The following is a 15656-nucleotide window of genomic DNA, read 5'->3' as shown; positions in this document are numbered from 1 at the left end:
CTCCCAGCTGCTCTAGACTACCGCCTTCTGCAGATCTCTTCTCGGCCCCTGCCTCCCTCCCAGGCCCTTGCCTCCCTCCCAGGCCCCTCTCCGTTCAAGCATACTCTCTGCCTTCTCCCCAGCAGGGCATGGTGGGAAGAGCGGGGATTGTGGAATCAGATAGATTGGGGTTCTCATTCTGACTTGGAGCTTTCTCATCCTCATCTGTAAAATGGGAGTATCAGCAGTATCTATGTTCTAGGGTATGTGAGGAGTGCATGAGATAACATGTATAAAGTGAGTGCTGGATAAACAGTGGTTCCTGCTAGAATTAACTTGCTTTTCCAGAACATGGCTGTAACCCCCAGGACAGGCTGGGTGGCTGAAGCCTTCCTCCCTTTGGCTACTGTCTCCAAACATTGAAGGAAGAAAGAAGTGGCAAAGGCTTTGAGCAATGACAGTATCTTCTAATATTTATGAATAGCAGTGAGGACATTCCACTTGTTTGTAACTGCAGAGGGGTGAAAGAGGGTGTCCCAAATCGCCCGCATGCCCGGCATCCTGGGGCCACAAACTCCCAGCCGGGGAGGAAGCCTTGTTCCATGTAAACAGAAGGGAGGGGGCTGCTCTAGTAGGAGCAGCATCCACAGGGAGTCGGGTGGGGAGGGGAATGTGCCAGGAGACAACAGGAAGGGAGGGGGCTATACGCCCGACCAGACCTGGGGCGAGACAATTAGATGCAAAACTTCCCTCGCCCAGAGCCAGCATGGAGCTTTCAGTCCCAGAGTCAAATATAGACCCACTTCCATAAAAGCACCAGCCTGCTTCTATAAATACCTCAGCCAGTTTTCCGGGGTTCTCATGTGACTTTGATGCCTACCTCGTCTGCGGGGATCCATCTCCATGGTGACCAAGCCATGTGATCAGCCTCTCTTCATTCATGGCAGGTCACCACATCCCGGATTGGGGGTGGGGTGGTGAAGGGGGCTGGAGGGAGGGTTAAGGAGAGGGAGTACGGGGGTGAATAATGACTAAAGTGTCCAGTCTGGGGGAAGACTGCAGAGCTCCAGCCTTATTCCAAGGATGCTCTGACAGAATTATTGATCTCCCAGGTTGGCTGTCAGGCAAGGAACATTTTTATTCAAGAAGCAATAGACATCTTTGCCTCTGAATCAGAGAAGCAAAAGTTCAGAGCTGTAAGGCACTTTAACAATCCTCTAGGACTGTTACAATCTGCTTGTTGTCAGATGAAGGAAACCAGGCCCGGAAAGGTCGAGAGACTTGCCCAAGGTCATGCAGCGAGTCAGTTGAAAACTAGGACAAGTGCCAGGGAGCATGTCCCTAGCAGGCTCCTTCCCACCTCACTGGGGCTCCGCTCTGGTCTGGAGGCTATGGGGGCCAGAGATATGTGTGACTCTGGTGAGTGGGAATTTCGGTACCTTGATTCCCAGGTTATTCCACCTGGCTGGAGTCACAGGTCCTCCAAAGGAGGGAGATTTATTTATTCTGTGCCGAGGCTCAACCCTGGCTGCTTGGCTGATACACATGGAGAGAGTGGCTAATAACTCGTGAGAAGTCCTGCAGTGCTGAGCAAACCCACATGTCATCCATGGTAATCTGTGGAAATCCCTCTTTGATCAGAATGTCCCAGATCTGCCCCCATCCATCTGAATCCCTCCAACATCTCCAAGTCCTGTGCCCTTCCTTGCCTGGTGCTGGGGGTGAGATGAAAAGGCAAGAAAAAAACTCTTCCTGCCCTCACAGCGCTGCCCTGCTTAGGTGCACATGGATAAGCAAACAGAAGAGGATCTTATTAACCAGCAGCTGTGCTCCCGGACGTTCACCTGGAAGTAGGTGGGCCTTGGAAATCGGGGAAGTGATCCAGGAGGACATGGTGAGCAGGACACAGCCTGGCCAGCAGATCGGGAGGGGCATTCTCAGGCAATACAGGGTGCTGGGACAGGGCCTGGGGAAGGGACAGCCCAACCAAGGTGGGCTGAGGAGGAAATGCTGACCAAGTCTTGGGATAGGATGCGGATGACCACAAAACTGATTTACATGGTTCAATCACATGGGCTCAAGCTGCCAGCTGTGGAGGGTCCAGGAAGGGGTGAATTGGGAGAAGACAAAGAAACCCTTGCACTGAAATATTCCCGAGGAGACGGGGAACAAAAATAGACATCATCACAGGGCTGTATCTGTCAGCCTCAGCAGCGGGCTCTGTCACCACCTGGCCTTGAGACGGGTGTCCAGCAGTCTCCGCAGAGGTTAAAATCTACCGTGCTGGAGGTTGGTACCAGCCAGAGAGGCCCAGGGCAAGGCTCCAACCCCCTGACTTTTTTTTTGGAGACGGGGAGGAGGAGGTAATTAGGTTTATTTATTTATTTATTTAATGAAGATACTGGGGATTAAACCCAGGCATACTAAGCCTGCACTCTATCACTGAGCTATACCCTCTCCGCTTCCCCCTAACTTTTAAAAAATTTTTTTAAATTTGTAATTTTTTTTGTTTTTATTTTTAAATTGTAGTGTAGTCAGTTTACAATGTTGTGTCTTTTTTCTTTCTTTTTTTTTTCTCCCTTACCCATCACCTGTGTAGTCTCCTGGGAGCTAAGGACAGAGCACCCCTCCAGTCCCCGCCCCACCAGCTGTTAGCCAGCCTAACAGTGGACCACTCCTAACAGCCTGTCCCCAAGCTTACGGGGTGAGAGCAGATGCTCTGATGGGGAGGCCATGCTGCAGGCCGGTGGGCAGGCCACGTTTCCTCTGTGCTTCCCGCCAGCTGAACAGCCCTGTGGTATGTGTTTACCTTACCCAGGCTGCCAGCTGCTGGGGTCCAGAGGCAAGGCTGCCCAGCCTGTTTCCAGACCCCCCTCCCCTGGCTCGTAGCAGGGGCTGTGGGATGCAGCACCCTTAGGAGACAGACACACGTTCATTCAGTGCTGATCGGGAGTTAGCCTTGCAGTGTGGTCAGAGCACCTTAGGAGACAGACTTGAAACTGAGTCCTGGCTGTCACTCACTAGGCACTCCCTTGGGGAGCTTATTCAGACTCTCTGGGCCTCAGTTGCTTATCTGTGAAAGGGGATAATGTTACCTACTTTGAAGAAGAGTTGTGAAAATTAGAGATCGTGATTACAATGTGTCTGGCATGTAGAAAGTGATTTTAAAAGGCAGTCGCCTCTACTCCAGTGGGTGCATGGATGGAAGCACCTCCTCGTAGGCTCCCACCTTCCATGCTCCCTGGCCCCAGCACCTGAGTCTTCCCCCCAGCACCATCTCTTCTGCCCAGAATTTCCTCCCACTTGGCTCTGCTCATCAGAAGCCTTTCTGTCCTTCAAAGCCCCATTTCAGTGTCACTCCTCCCTGCTGCCGTGCCTAATCACCTCCAGCCCACAGGATGTTCCTCTCAGGTAGACTCTGCCCGCACTGAGGACTGGCTATCATCCCACCTTTCAGCACACAGACAGCCTGCCTTTCATAGCAATAATGACAAGAGCTATCGTGATGGAGCACCATTCACTGCACTGAGAACTTACCATGCCTGAGACTCAGAGAGGGTAAGTGACTTGTCTGTGGTCACACAGCTAATAGGTGGTGACGGTGGGAGAGAGAAACTCAAGTCCAGTTGGTTGCACAGATTTTGCATTGTCACTGTTAATTACACTCTTAGTTGACCATCTTCACTCTCTCCAAATATATTACAAGCCTGCGTGATGTAGTAGAAAAAAACACAGATTCTGGAGTCAGCTGGAAACGGGTTTAAAGATCACCTTTGCCACTGAGTTGGGTGATCTCGTGTAAGTCCTTAATTTTTCCAAATCTGTTTCCTGGCCTACAGTTGTGAGCGGTTCAGTGAGATGGTATGACATGTGGTAATGAGTCTGTCTTACAAAAACAGACATTACCACTGACACGTCCTGCTGCCCAGGGGGACGGGGTGTGTAATGAGAGCATGGCTAAACCTTGAGTGCATACCCCTCTCCAGCACATACTAGGAGCTCCTATGCATCCTTTCTTTTCCTTCCTGATGCCATTATCACAAAGTAGATACTTTCAGTATCCCCAGTTTAGAAAGCCAAAGCTTAAAGAGGTTGAGAAACTTGCCCAATGTAACATAAGCAAGCAGCAGAGCTGAGACTTGACCCAGGTCCATCCGATCCCAAAGCCCTGGCTCTGAACCGTGATTCCACACTGCCTCTTTGCAAAGTAGGTGATGGATGATTCTTCTTCCATCACTGCTGTGGGATAGTTAAGCAGGAATCACAAATTCCATTTTACAGATGGAGAAGTAAAAGCTTGAGTTATGAGTGACTTGCCCAAGGTCACAAGTCAGTTGGTGGCAGAGTCAGTTCTAGGACTTGGGGCTCCTAAACCCAGAGCTCCCTCCACTTTCTCCCTCATCCCTGCTGCCTGTGGCTGAGATTCTTGAGGTAGAGACACTGGGACTCAGAGACGTTGGCCAAGAAGTTGGCCACAGGCCACGGCCTGGGCCCAGGAAGCCTCCAACCATGGAGAAATTTGCTTTGAAGACAAAAGATGATTCCTGGCAAGGAGAGTCGTTCCTATTTCTGCTCCAGATAAATGGGAAGCTGCCATAGATTCTATGATAAATCTTTTCGCTAAAGATGATGCATCACTTTGAGCTGGTTATATGCACAGAGCCGTTGGACATTATACAAGTCAATTACTGAGACCAAGTTCTCAGCACTGAGCAGAGATATTTTCATCAAGTGGCTGTAACAGAGCCAGAGCCTCCCAGGGATCTGGCTGGGAAGCTGGTCCACTTCAAGTCTGATGCCAGGGGTGACTGCAGAGTGCTGAGACCCGCCCCAGAAGCCCCGCAGGAGGGGTGTCCCCCACTCCCATCCTTGTGGCCTCCAGTCTGTGTTTGCCCCTGCAGCCACCATAAAGCTTCTGGGCAGGATTATTCACAGCCAGGATTATTCTGCTCATTTTATAATCCCCGGCCTAAAGTGCCTTCACTCTCAGCTGCCTGGCCTTGGGAAAATAAGTTTCTATACCAGGACAAATCCCAAGTACGGAGCTGCAAACTGGGCCTTGCTTCCCCAGCCCTGCATCTCAGAAGCACTTCTCCTATACCCTGCAGAGCTCCTCACCTGAACCCTGAACACTTCCAGGTCAGCTCTCTGCCCCTCAAAATCTCTTGGGCATCAGAGCTTGTTGAATCTGGCCCCTGGAAACTGCTCCAGGCCAGCAGATCCAGCCTTCCTTCAGTCCCCAAATTCTAAGAAAATATGTGTCTGGTCTTCTGAGGACAGGAATTTTGTTTGTTTTTCCAAGAGGGTCTTCCTCTGGCCTGAGTGTGGCTTTCAATGTTTCAGAACCAAGGTTTGATGTCCTAGCAAGAACACGGGGCCTGGTGATGTGAGCTTCACTTATAGCTGTGTGACTTTGGGCTGGTCTTTAACCTCTCCGGGCCCTAATTTCCTCATCTAAAAATGTGACAAATGGTTCATCTTAGCTCCAGAATGCTAAGATTCATTCTCTGGGATTCCAAGAAGGCAGTTGGAGACGTCTGGAGCAGAAGATGAGGGGGTTGGGAGTGGGAAGAAATAGGGAGGTGAGAGATGAAATGGAGAGGGCAGGGGTCTGAATCACATAGAACTTGAATGTCAGGCTAAAAAGCTCAGATTTTACTTTAAAGGTAATTGAGAACCAGAGAAAAATTTTAAGCATGGGAGGAGAGTTGCCAGATTTAGCAAATACCAGACATCTATTTAAATTTAAACTGGGCATCCTGTATTTTATCTGGCAACCCTGCATGGAGTGACAGAGAAAGCCCTTTGGCCACTGAGTAAAGAATGTATTGGAGGGAACACAACTGGAAGCACAAAGACCACTGAGGGGGTTGTTATATTCCAGGTGATAATTACAAAAGTTAATATTTGTTGAACGCTAGTTTTTGCCAGGCACTGTTCTAAGTATTTTATGTATATAAATTCATTTAATTCTCAAAACAAGTTGCAGTATCTAGTATCATTCCCATTCTACAGGTAAGGTGACGGTGGCACAGAGAGGTTAAGTAACTTGTCCAGGTCACACAGCTAGTTAGTGGCAGAATTGGGGTTGGAGTCCAAAGCCCACATGCTTAACCACTCTGATATATTGCCCAATCCCCGCCCCTGAACACAGTTTCTGACTGTCACCTGGGCCCTGCGGTGGGAACTGGACTAAGTCAGAAACTGCTTTGAAGCCTCAGTCCCTGGGGTGGGGATTGGGATACTGTGACTGGCAGAGAAGTGAGAAGGAGGCTCAAGAATCGAGTTGTATCACAGTTACACTCACATTTTCAGATCACTCGATACTTTTCAAAGCAGGAAGAAGGGCTTATAAGAAAAAGAACTAGCATCTCTTCAGCATCAAAGACCAGGCAGGGTGCACAGCAGAAGGTATTTAGGAGGCATGGCCAGCAGGGAACGGTGGCCAACTGGATGTCTTGGGTGTTGTCAGCCAAGAACAGTCTCTCTTGCCAGTTTTCTCCAGCTGTAAAAAGAGAACAATGTCCACAGCAAAGTTGTTTTGAGGATTAAATGAGGTAAAGAAACGGGGAAGCCATGCCGTGCAGTGCTGCCTGTAATTGTGCTATTATTCCATTCCTCTGCCTCTGCCTCTCTCCCTGGCCCTTTCCCTCCTCCTCCATCTTCCTCTCTCCCCAACTCCGCCCTCCCGTTTTCTTACCTTTCCTCCCCTCCTTTTAGGCCTTGGGATCGAGCCTGTCCCAGGGAGTGTCTGCAGATGAGCAGCCTAGAAACAAACGTGCAGCCTCACATCTCAGCCAGCCTGGCTCACACCTCTCGCCTCTGGTTCTCTACCTGCCCTCCACCCCCTCCCGCGTGCATGCGCGCGTGTGCACACGCGCGCGCGCGCGCGCGCACACACACACACACACACCATACAGGACAGACCAACACATAGCGACCCTCCCTGTTCCCACAACCGCCGCCTCCTGAGGCCCCAGGGAGTCCCACTTGAAGTTTTCCAGGAAGTGCCCCCCGGAGGTGGCAGTGGGGACAGCAGGAACAGCACAAGAGACCCAAGGGGATGGGGAGGCTTTGGCTACGACAGCCTGGAAATGTACAAAGCCGATCTCTAGGGACCAAGCAAGATACTGATGTCAAACCAAGGCTGAAAATATAGTCTGGAAAGTCACACGACACCATGAAAAATGAGCCGTTCTCCTCAGCCAGAGACATGGGCAGTGGGGAAGCCACATAAATCTCGGCTCTTTAGAGGCTCCAGACAGCAGGGGCTGCTAGCCTCCAGCATGCCTGCTGAGAGATCTTGGGGGTCCTCAATGTCCCATTCAGGGGCCAGGGCACCTGCAACCGCCCTCACCCTGAGAGCAGCCAGTGCCCTGAGAACTGAGGGCCTCCAAGAGGGGACTAGGAGGCAGTCCTGGGCCCCCTCCCCAACATCCACCCTTGCCCAGGGCATCTCTGGCTAAGCCATAGTGTGGTGGGGGACACACCCTCCCAAACTACACCCAGAGTGTGCAGAGAGCAAGAGCCAGTGCCTCAGTGTGGGAGTCAGGGTCCCTGATGGCACTAAGCTCTGACGAGCAGCTGGTGGGGCGTTCCAGCCTTCCCATCCCATTTTCTCCACCCACTTACCCTCACAAGTACTTAGGAGTTGCCCCTTTAATGCAGGAGAAACTCAGTTTCAGAGCCGTTGGGTGGCTGGTGTCCATCCTACAGGCAGTCCGGGTCAGGGAGGGCCCTGGGGTCCTCTCCAGTGCGAGGTTCTCAGAGACCAGACTTGCACTGCTCTCCGATGCCCAAGCACCTCCCTCAGACTGGTATGAAGGGAACGGAGGAGCCCCGGGCCGTGAGGACTGGCCAGGGGATTGGGGCTTTCTGGGACAACCAGCAACAGGCCCTCAGGACCAGCAATGTCAAAGGCAGACATCCCTGCCCTCACCGGTCTTCGCTCTCCATAAGCTCCCAATTATGAAAGCAGCCCCAGGGAAAGAGATGGGGGTTCCCTACCAAAGCCACCGACCGAGGTTAAACTTTCACCACTCCATGGCAATGGAGTTGAAAGAGAATCTGAGCTGTTTTAAGAAAATAAAGAAAAGTTGATCTCACCCCCGAGGTGGAGGTTAAGATTTTTACCTTCTACACACTTTCATATCACTGTATCTGGTTCCCTCTTCTGGTCTGCCCCTCCAACCTCTCTTTTTAACACCCCAGCTCCGGTGTTGTCCACTTTCCCAGTGCCGCCACCTCACTCCCCACCCTCAGCACCATGACCGTGCTCTCTCCTCCCAGCTTCTCCACACACAGGCCTCCTCACACTGCATGTTAGTGTGTCACACACCTGTCAGCCCCCTCCTGCAGGGCTCCTTCAGGGCAAAGAGGTGTCTGGGTCATCGCAGCAAACTTCAGAGTTCAGCTCAATCCAGCCAGAGGGAGGGCTTGGCTCACGTTCATGGAATCTACCCAAACATGGGTCATTTGTACGCCAGCCTGGGAAAGACCCTGAAAAGTCAGCAAAGAGCTGGAGCCCTGGGCTGGGAGGTGGAGGTGTAGTCAGACTTCCCTCCTCTGGGCACCTGTCTACAAAGCCCTGGACCTCAGGGCTCTGACAGTCGTGGGTGGGACTAGGTGGGAAGCAGGGTGCAGCTAAGGATGAGCCTTTTTACCTAGACAGTCAAGTGGAAGGTCAAGCCTCAGAGCAATAGAGATATTTGTATGAAAACCTAAGTCAGTGTATATCGCTCAGCTCAAAGTCCCGTCCTTGCTCCCCACTTTACTTGGGGTGAAAACTGAAGTCCTTAGCATAAGCCAAAAGCCCTGTGTGATCTGGTGCCCATTAACTCTTAACCTATCTCATGCTACACCCTGCCTCCTTCCTGTTCCAGCCACAGCAGGCCTCCTTGAACACCCACCTCAGGACCTTTGCACCTGCTTTTTCCCATAGCTCAAGTGTCACCTCTAGGGAAGCCTTCCCTGACCAGCCTATTTGAAACTACTCACATACACACACACACACACACACACACACACACACACACACGATCATCTTCCCTGTACCTCTTCCCTGCTTTATTTTTCTCCTTATCATTTATCACTAACTGATACCTATATATTTTGTTTTTTCATCTATTACTTCTCTCCCACACTAGAATGGAGGCTCAATCAGAGCAGGAATTTTTATCTGTTTGATGTTCATTCTTCTAGCTGATTCACACTCCTCCCTTTAATAACCCATAAATTAAAATACTGAGATATAAAGTTAGCTACTATTAAGACATCTTATGTTAAATGATGAGAATAAGAGAGGGAAAAATCCCCAAAATATTTGCTTAATGGAAATGTATATATAAACATATTCATAAGAAAATCCAGCCCTTGTTTCTACAACTGGCCGGAGCAGTATTTATAATTCCCTTCTTCCACTGAACAGTTTTTGTTCCCTTTGCCTTCAGTAAGTATCTCGATCGGTGGTCATCCTCGCAGGGTAGGGGTTGGGGGTTTTGAGCACACAGTAGGCCCTCAAATGATATTTATTGAGTCAGGCAGGAAGAGGCTGGTCTACACATATCATAGGAAGTAGAAAGGAGCTCATGTTTGGTTTGTGTAGACAGCAGAATAAATAAACCTACTGTAAAAGTTATACTCACAAGGTAACTGTGCAACTTAAACACAGAGCAGGGAATATTCTCTTGTCTGTTTTTGTTTCCTGGGGTGCCAAGACACACAATCAGAGAGCTGTCACTCTGGCTGATGGTGAGGACCTCCCTGCCTCAGTTTCCCCGTATCAGTGGAGGGGTCCCTCAGGCTGGATGGGTGGGTGGGCTTAGGTGCTGAGAGGTCGTGTTCAGAGGAAGGCAGAAGAAAGGCAGTCCCTTGTGCCCCTGCACTCCGCCCTCTGGCTGGCATTTTCCAGTGCCATAACCGGTGCCTCTAACAAGGCCCTGGGGACCCTGGGGGACTGCCACCAGGGTTTCTGCTGGTGCCCTCAGAGTTCTCCACTCTGCCTGCAGGCCCATAGCACCTACCCCGGCAGCAGCTTCTCCTGAAGGCTGTGAGCCTGAGTATTGCTCCTGACAACCAGGTCCAGGCGGGCAAGCCAACTCCAAACCACAGCTTTCAGAAGGTCCAGCATTAGCCCTTACCTGGCCGCGGGCCCCAGAGAGACACCTGGGCTAGGCACTCCGTGAGGGCAGGAGAAGTTCTGATCGTCCACTATTAGATCCCCATCCCCAGCACTGGGACCTGGCTGTAGTTACACAGGCAGCTAGCAAGATGGGCAGTGCAGCTGGGGGGTGGCTGGGAGGGCCCCTGAGGACCAGCCAGGTCTCACTTCTGCCACCTATTGGCTGAGTGATTCATCACTTGAATTCTTTGAGCCTCCATCGTGATTCCTTATCCGAAAGGTAAGAATAGCAATGCCTGTCTCGCCAACTGTTAAAGGTTGTGATGTGACCCTGTGTGTACTGCCGAGCCACGGGCTGGCAGGATTGCCACAAAAGCCACAGAAGCACAGGCAGAGGCAGCACTCCCTTGCCACGCCTGTGTGACACCCTGGGTGCTGCTTCCATGGGGGCCTCTTCCACCAAACACACCTCCCCACTCGCTTGGCAAAGCCTCCTGCTGTGCTGTGTGCCAGCAGGACCACCCTGTATCAACCAGTGAATCAGAACCAGTAGGAGATTTCTGTGGGTTTATTACAAGGAACTGGCTTATGTGAGTGTGGGGCCTGGTAAGCAGGTCCAAGGTCTATGGGGCAGGCAGGAAGGGAAGATTGCAGGCGGGCTGAAACCCACAGGCACCAGCCAAAGCTGTTGGCCACAGGCCTAGGTCCCTCACAAGGGAGGCCGAAGCCTTCTCTTAAAGGGCTTCCGACAGGCTGAGCCAGACCCATGCAGGATAATCTCCATAATTTAAAGTCAACTGATTAGGGACTTTAATCACCTGTGCAAAATCCCTTTACAGCAGCACGTGGGTTACTGCTTGATTGAGTAACTGGGAGATGGGGAGTGTCAGCTCCCAAATAGCTGCTACCTCCTTTCTGTTCTCCAAGTCCAGGAGAGACTGGGATTCAAGCCAAGCCAGGTGACCATGAAGCCATCACATACCCCACTGGCTTAAATCTGCATAAAGACACACTAGTCACACTTCTTGTTGATGTAACAGTCACAGCTTACAAAGCACCTGGGAGTTCCATTGTCTTACATAATCCCCATGACAGCTCTCTGAAGGGTATTTAATGATTTTACTTTACTGGTGACTTACCAAATGTCACACACAGCTGCTAAATGGCAGAGCTGGGACTTGAGCTTGTGTGGACCTGATTCATCCACTCCTCTCCAGAGTGACTGTGATAAGGGGAGGGAGGAGAGAAGAGCTAGGGGTTCAGACTGTATTTGAGAAAAGGCCAAAGGGACAGAGACTCAGGTTTTGAAGACAATCTATGTCTAAATTTTGGCTTTGCTGGGACCCATCCTGACTGATAACAAGATAAGGTGTCATGAAGAGGGGATTTTACTCTGCTGCATAAGGCGCTCAAAAGGTGCCATTTCTTTCCTCCAATGAAATTTAATCTTCACCAAGCCTACATCTTACCAGTCCAGAGAGGAATTCAGTTTGCTGTTATGGGAGCTCCCTTGCCCACTCTCCGTCAGAGGCGAGCAAAGGCCCTGGGGTCTCCCACATGGCAGAACATTCAGGGAAGGGCCCACTGGTCCCTGAGTGCACTGTCCACACAGATACGCCCACTGACCAGTCCTCATTCAGTCTCTGCTGAGAGTCAACCTTCTCAACCTGCAGCCCTCGTCCTCAGGCCCTGCCACCTTTGTGGTGTGCCACAGTGAAGAGTGGCCCCTCCCAGCTGCCTTGGAGCCCATCCTTTCCCCTTCAGCATGCTTTCCTCCAAACTTCCTTTCCACTACCTTCTCCTTCCTACAAGACAATCCAGCATAATCCCCTCAATGAACCTATATTTTTACAAAACAAAAGCCAGGAAACGGTAAGAGTGATCTAGGTGACAACCAGCCTTCCATTTTTAACCCTCCCCGCACCCCTCTCCAAACAGCAGCAGCAATGACAAAGCTTACTGACCATTTACTGTATACTAATCACCTCACTTGCGTTCATTCATTTAATCCTGTTAATAGGTTTCTAAAGTAGATGCAATTATTATTAGCCACTTTTACATATGATGAAAACAGAGGGCTGAAGTCACATGTCCAAAGTCAGCCCAGCTCACAGGCAGCTCCCAGCATTCGGACTGCAGTCACCTGTGCTCTCACCATCGCTCTGTGCCACCTCCCACCCAAAAAGGCATAAGACAAGGTGGCACAAAGGCCAGCCTGTGATCTTGGGATGGAGGAAGGACTATTAGCTACAAAAGCAAATTCAAGTCACAAACTAAAATTGCGATACATTTTCCCACTCTGGCAGGTGAGGAGTAGGGAAGGGGAGTAAAAGATTCAGATGTTGATCTGCTATCTACCAGATCCTTGACTTCCCCTCTTTGAATGTCAGTCCCCTCCATTATAAAATGAGGATGGTGATCCCAACCGTCCAGGCTTGATGAGAGAACCAAAAGAGAAAGAGTATGTGCAAGCTCTTTGTAAACTCTGAATCCTGTAGGTGTTTCACTTTAAGGGTGTGGGGCAGAACGTCTGTCTCGCTAACACCTGGGCCAAAACAAACACCAGCCCAGTGCCAAGGTTAAGCCACTGCGCTGGGAGTTAGGGGACCAAACCAGAAATTCTCTTAGAGACCTAGACAGAGAGTTTGCTTTCCTGTGCTAAAGATGCTGGAAAGAACAAAACTACATTTCCCAGACTCCTTTGCAGCTAGGGCCCACGTGTGACCAAGTTCCACCAAGAAAAGTCCTACCTGAGATTTGGAGGGGTGGAGGAAGGGAGGTGTGGTGGTAGAAAGAAGTGTGAGGCAGCAGCTGGGTCGGGAGAGATGAAGCCTCCGGGGTGAGCTGCAGGAGGTTTCCAGTGCCTCCTTCCTACGGAGAGAGCGACAGAGCAGTGTCTCACCAGATCAGGGAGTGTTGGCTCTGCGATGTCTTGGCTCTCTCCAAGATTCTATAAACTACTTAATATCCTCTAATAAATTCCTTTCTGCTTAAATCAGCCAGAGTGGAATTCCTTCTCCCAGATGGGTATTAGAAGAGATTCTAAGCAAGAAACCCTCAAGGATATGAGAATCTGGGACTGGTTTCCGAATGAGCGAGTTGCATTTCCAGACAGCAGAGAGCTGGTTAGCATCAGAACACGGGATTTTCGTGGTAGATGGCACATCGTGATGAAACAGCTACTGCTGTCACCCTGAGGTCTCCACAATAAGGTGCCTGTGGGAGGCAAGGCTTCAGTAACTTAGCTGCTGAAGTAAACCTTTAAAATAAACTTTTATCATGAAAGATTTCAAACAAACACAAAAATAGAGTAGTATGATCAGCCGTCACACACCCAGTTTCTACCGTCATTTCTCATCATTCTGTCACTGTGGAAACATCCTCTGTCCCAATTCACTGGATTGTTCTGGAGCAAATCTAACGTAACATTCCATCCAGAAGTACTTCAGTGTGCTTCTCTAAAAGGTGATTTTAAAAAATATAACCACAATAATATATCTCACTTTTTAAAAAGTTAGCACTAATTCCTTAATACTATCAAATAACCAGTCAGTATTATTTGCCCATTGTTTTGCCTTGTTTTTTTAACTGTTCAAATCTGGATCCAAATAACCCCTTACATTGCAATGAGTTGACACATCTCTTAAGTTTCTTTTAATATGTAGATTTCCCTTCCTCTTTCACCTTCTCTTTATTTTTTCCTTCCTGTTGAAGGAATTGGGTCATTTGTTCAATGAAATTTCCCATACACGAACCCCCATCTAGAAATCTGCATTTCTAAGACCCTCTTTCAACTAAGATTTCATCACAACCTGGCTTCTCCCAGGCAGAGCACCCACACATGACTTGTAGGTGGAAGTGAGCCAGGTGAGAGGTGGCTCTTCAGGATGGGGCTGGAGGCATCAGAGTCCCCGGGGCACCCATGGTGGGGACCCTGGATTCTCATTCCTGGGACCCCAGAGCCAAGTGGCAGGTGGGGTGGCAATCTGGGTGACCCTCTTGCCTGCAGTGCTCCCAGCTAAGTGTCCCAGCCTGGTCCTTGGGCCCTCCCAGAGACCCTGTAGACCACCCCGCTCCATGCAATAAATCCCTGTAGGTGTGAACTGGTCAGAGGGCATTCTGTTGCCTGCAGTAGACATCAGTGTTGGGGGCAGGCATAAAATAACCCTTAATTTTGCACAGCACTTTAGAGTTTACAAAATACTTTCACATACATCATGTCATTGGGTACTCTTAACTACCCCACAAGAAGGGCACTGAACAGACAAGCCCGCCAAGGGTCAGACCAAGCAACCGAAGTCCCCTGGTTAAGGAGCCCCTCAAGATTCCACCCCAAGCCTTCAGATTCCAGATCTCACTCTTCTCTCTCACTGTCCGCCCCCACTCCTCACGGCTGCCAGACTCACAGCGTAGACAAGGGGAGTCTGGTGCTAAGATGGCCCCAGGAAATAAGGCAGCACAGAGAGATGCAGAGGTTGGAGAAGGACTCTTCACCTTGTGTAAGACGAACGTGCATCCTCCGCAAGCATGTCTGCCCGGTGATGTCAGCAGCGGGGCCGCTTGGACAAAGTCCTGGGGTCTGAGCACCCCGACCCTCCGTTCCTTTCAGCCTGGCTGTGTTGGAGGGAGGGACAGCAGCAGTCAGGAAAGGCAGCCATCCAAGCTAGAGCCCTCTCTGTTGCCCCAATTCTGTCACCAACGCCTCTTCAGAGTCCCTATTCTTGTGTGTGTGTGTGTGTGTGTGTGTGTGTGTGTGTGTGTAAGGGGGGGGGCACTTAGAGCTGGTCAGGGAAATAAAGTGGAAGGAGGCTCAGGGGACCCTGAGAATACTTCGGCTTTCTCCAACACATGGTCATTCAAGTTTAAGTAGCAGCAGTGGCCTGAGGTTGTCTGGCTGAGAGGAGGGGCTGGTGGAGGGCGGGCTCCGAGGGCCTCCCGCCTGCCCTTTCTGATGGGCAGTGGCTTTGATCCTGGGGTCTGAGGCTCATAAATAACGTCCCAGGCTCGGGTGCCCTGGGACTTCTTCAAGGGCGGCTGGCTTACAAGGCCGACTCAGCCGGGCCTCGCAGGCAGGCCTGGCCCCACTGCAGTGGGCCATGATGGGTTTATGGCCAGCGACCGACAGTAGTTACCTCAGATTTATCACCCTTCTACGAGGGCAGAGGGAGCCGCTAAAGGCTGCCAGGGAGCTCTTAAATCACTGTGATGGGAAATGCTGTCAGAGGCAGCAGAGGGCAGGGAGGTGGGAGCCATCCTGGGGACTTGGGTTTCCTGCTGGCTCCTTGGGTTACAGTCCTTTCCAGAAGGGGATTTATAGCCCTGGAGCTCAGAAGAGCTAAGGAGCTCCCAGGGCAAGGGAGACCAGAGGGAACACAGGAGCTAAGCCAAGACCGTGAGGGCACCGGGTGCAGCTGAGTCAGCCTGGGCAGAGGTGTGAGAGGAAGGGCAGGGACCTAGCACCAACCTCCTGGCCGAAGTGCCGTGAGAGGCGGCCGGCGGCCCACTGCCTTGGCCAACACTGCCTGGTCCCCCCTTCCTGGCAGCACGTCCATCTGTG

At 50.9% G+C, this 15656-nt stretch overlaps 1 long non-coding RNA gene across 1 annotated transcript; it reads right to left on the bottom strand.

Moving 5' to 3' along the window:
* Positions 1-236: 236 nt before the first annotated feature.
* On the bottom strand, positions 237-13881 carry LOC141578623 (uncharacterized). The gene is made up of 4 exons (XR_012509169.1): positions 12850-13881; positions 8318-8478; positions 6680-6745; positions 237-6484 (listed from the first exon to the last, which is right to left on the bottom strand). It is a non-coding gene; the product is annotated as an uncharacterized LOC141578623 (long non-coding RNA).
* Between the last annotated feature and the right edge of the window lie 1775 nt (positions 13882-15656).

The sequence above is a fragment of the Camelus bactrianus genome, chromosome 9 (assembly GCF_048773025.1).
Source record: "Camelus bactrianus isolate YW-2024 breed Bactrian camel chromosome 9, ASM4877302v1, whole genome shotgun sequence".
Taxonomy (NCBI): domain Eukaryota; kingdom Metazoa; phylum Chordata; class Mammalia; order Artiodactyla; family Camelidae; genus Camelus; species Camelus bactrianus.
Note: the sequence above shows the minus strand (reverse complement) of the source record. Positions and strands in the feature narration are given on the sequence as shown.